The sequence below is a fragment of the Heteronotia binoei genome, chromosome 11, assembly GCF_032191835.1.
Source record: "Heteronotia binoei isolate CCM8104 ecotype False Entrance Well chromosome 11, APGP_CSIRO_Hbin_v1, whole genome shotgun sequence".
Lineage (NCBI taxonomy): Eukaryota > Metazoa > Chordata > Lepidosauria > Squamata > Gekkonidae > Heteronotia > Heteronotia binoei.
In genome coordinates, this window is record NC_083233.1 from 79,061,340 (window position 1) to 79,065,472 (window position 4,133).

Consider the following 4,133-nt stretch of genomic DNA (forward strand, 5'->3'; position numbering starts at 1 on the left):
ATGGCGGGCTGCGGCCTTCCTCGGGAGCGCGGCTGAAGGGGGCAGGTTTGGTATTCAATGATGCTTGTTTCTGGCTCCGCCCCAATGCCTCCTGGCTCCACCCCCAAATTCTCCTGGCTCCACCCCCAAAGTCCCAGATATTTCTTGACTTGGACTTGGCAACCCTATTTGGTCAGGTTGCCAGCTCCAGGTTGGGAAATTCCTGGAGATTTGGGTGTGTGTGTGTGTTAGGGTTGCCAAGTCCAATTCAAGAAATATCTGGGGACTTTGAGGGTGGAGCCAGGAGACTTTGGGGGTGGAGCCAGGAGTAGGGTTGCCAAGTCCAATTCAAGAACTATCTGGGGACTTTAGGGGTGGAGCCAGGAGACTTTGGGGGTGGAGCCAGGAGTAGGGTTGCCAAGTCCAATTCAAGAAATATCTGGGGACTTTAGGGGTGGAGCCAGGAGACTTTGGGGGTGGAGCCAGGAGTAGGGTTGCCAAGTCCAATTCAAGAAATATCTGGGGACTTTAGGGGTGGAGCCAGGAGACTTTGGGGGTGGAGCCAGGAGTAGGGTTGCCAAGTCCAATTCAATAAATATCTGGGGACTTTGGGGGTGGAGACAGGAGACTTTGGGGGTGGAGACAGGTTGTGACAAGCATGATCGAATTCCAAAGGGAATTCTGGCCATCGCTTTTTTAAAATTAATATTTTAATGAAGACATAAATGTTATTATTATTCCGATTTTTTCAACAGACAAAAACAAACCAAGCAACAGAGAGACAGCAATATTTCCATACAGGGGACAGCAAGGTTTCTCCAGAAGCATCAAAGCAACAAGATAAATTGGAAATATAGTGTGGTAGTTGTAAAGCAGATATGCACAAACAGTATTTCAAACCAGTTTAACATTGTTTGTAACTGTGAAGAGCAGGCATTCCCAGAAAGGAAGGGGGCAGATTTGGTAAGGTTGCCAGCTCCAGGTTGGAAAATTCCTGGAGATTTGGGTGTGTGTGTGTTAGGGTTGCCAAGTCCAATTCAAGAAATATCTGGGGACTTTGGGGGTGGAGACAGGTTGTGACAAGCATGATTGAATTCCAAAGGGAATTCTGGCCATCACTTTTTAAAAATTAATATTTTAATGAAGACATAAATGTTATTATTATTACGATTTTTTCAACAGACAAAAACAAACCAAGCAACAGAGAGACAGCAATATTTCCATATAGGGGACAGCAAGGTTTCTCCATAAGCATCAAAGCAAATACAAGATAAATTGGAAATATAGTGTGGTAGTTGTAAAGCAGATATGCACAAACAGTATTTCAAACCAGTTTAACATTGTTTTTAACTGTGAAGAGCAGGCATTCCTAGAAAGGAAGGGGGCAGATTTGGTAAGGTTGCCAGCTCCAGGTTGGAAAATTCCTGGAGATTTGGGTGTGTGTATGTGTTAGGGTTGCCAAGTCCAATTCAAGAAATATCTGTGGACTTCGGGGGTGGAGACAGGAGACTTTGGGGGTGGAGACAGGTTGTGACAAGCATGATTGAATTCCAAAGGGAATTCTGGCCATCACTTTTTAAAAATTAATATTTTAATGAAGACATAAATGTTATTATTATTACGATTTTTTCAACAGACAAAAACAAACCAAGCAACAGAGAGACAGCAATATTTCCATATAGGGGACAGCAAGGTTTCTCCAGAAGCATCAAAGCAAATACAAGATAAATTGGAAATATAGTGTGGGTAGTTGTAAAGCAGATGTGCACAAACAGTATTTCAAACCAGTTTAACATTGTTTGTAACTGTGAAGAGCAGGCATTCCCAGAAAGGAAGGGGGCAGATTTGGTAAGGTTGCCAGCTCCAGGTTGGAAAATTCCTGGAGATTTGGGTGTGTGTGTGTTAGGGTTGCCAAGTCCAATTCAAGAAATATCTGGGGACTTTGGGGGTGGAGACAGGTTGTGACAAGCATGATTGAATTCCAAAGGGAATTCTGGCCATCACTTTTTAAAAATTAATATTTTAATGAAGACATAAATGTTATTATTATTACGATTTTTTTCAACAGACAAAAACAAACCAAGCAACAGAGAGACAGCAATATTTCCATGTAGGGGACAGCAAGGTTTCTCCAGAAGCATCAAAGCAACAAGATAAATTGGAAATATAGTGTGGTAGTTGTAAAGCGGATATGCACAAACAGTCAGTATTTCAAACCAGTTTAACATTGTTTTTAACTTTGAAGAGCAGGCATTCCCAGAAAGAAAGGGGGCAGATTTGGTAAGGTTGCCATTTCCAGGTTGGGAAATTCCTGGAGATTTGGGTGTGTGTGTGTTAGGGTTGCCAAGTCCAATTCAAGAAATATCTGTGGACTTTGGGGGTGGAGACAGGAGACTTTGGGGGTGGAGACAGGTTGTGACAAGCATGACTGAATTCCAAAGGGAATTCTGGCCATCACTTTTTAAAAGTAATATTTTAATGAAGACATAAATGTTGTTATTATTATGATTTTTTCAACAGACAAAAACAAACCAAGCAACAGAGAGACAGCAATATTTCCATATAGGGGACAGCAAGGTTTCTCCAGAAGCATCAAAGCAAATACAAGATAAATTGGAAATATAGTGTGGGTAGTTGTAAAGCAGATATGCACAAACAGTATTTCAAACCAGTTTAACATTGTTTGTAACTGTGAAGAGCAGGCATTCCTAGAAAGGAAGGGGGCAGATTTGGTAAGGTTGCCAGCTCCAGGTTGGAAAATTCCTGGAGATTTGGGTGTGTGTGTGTTAGGGTTGCCAAGTCCAATTCAAGAAATATCTGGGGACTTTGGGGGTGGAGCCAGGAGACGTTGGGGGTGGAGCCAGGAGCAAGAGTGTGACAAGCGTAATTGAACTCCAAAGGGAGTTCCGGCCATCACACTGAAAGGGACCCCATACCTTTTAAATGCTTTCCCCCCATTGGAAATAATGAAGAATAGGGGCAGCTTCTTTGGGGGCTTGTAGAATTGAACTCCCTTGTCCAACCCTTTTGAAACTTGGAGGGTGTTTTGAGGAGAGGTACTGGATGCTATGCTGCAAATTTGTTGCATCTACCTCAAAAAACAGCCCCCCCCCCGCCCCAGATTCCCATGGATTAATTCTCCATTATACCCTATGGGAGTCGGTCTCTATAGGGAATAATGGAGTGCCCAGCACACATTCCCCTCTCCCCCCCCCGCACTTTCTGATGACCCTGAAGCGGGGGGAAGACCTCCAAACCGGGGGATCTGCCTCTATAAGGGTATAACTTATTTAATGATCTGTTCACAAATTTTATATCCCACTTTTCTGTCCTTGCAGGGGCTACCGAGACTAACCACTTAAAAGCAAAGGCTGAGTTCAGGGGCACCTTTAAGACCCACATCGTTTCATTATCTGGGTATGAGCTTTCATGTACGGCTTGTAACCCAGAATTAAACTGTCGTTGGTCTTCAAGGTGCTGCTGAATTCAAATTTTGTTCTGTTGCTTCAGACCAGGGGTGGCCAGATTTGCTTAACATAAAAACCATATGGGATAAATGTCAGATGTTTGAGAGTCATGAGACAGGCAAGAAGGCAAATTGATGAGTGGAGGGAGAGGTGGAAAGAAAGCAAATTTAAATACATTCTCTAAGCTGCCACCTGGCTCGGTGAAATGATTGAGAGCGAGGAATGCCTTCTCCAAGTTGGCTGACGGGACAGAAGGGGCTGTGAGAACCAAACAATATGTCTGAAAGAGCCACAGTTTGGCCACCCCTGCAAGAGAACATAATAACTACGATATTAAAAGATATTTCTCTCTTTAAAAATTAAAACAGGATGTATTTCACGAAAATGTAACATTGTCATATTGTACAGTTTTAATTTATTGCATCATTCAATATTGCATTTTGGTTCTACTATCTTCACGCATAGTTTTATCTGCAGCATTTCTAATATATAAGGAAGAACGACAATAAAGATAAGGCACTTTTACAAATATTAAAGGCAAAATAAAAAGAGAGTGTTAAGTCTAAGTAAATCATTATACTAGGGGTGGCCAAACTGCACCTCAGGAGGTACATGTGGCTCTTTCGCACATATTGTGTGGCTCTCCAAGCCGCTGTCCCATTGGCTGGCTTGGAGAGGGCAGTTCTC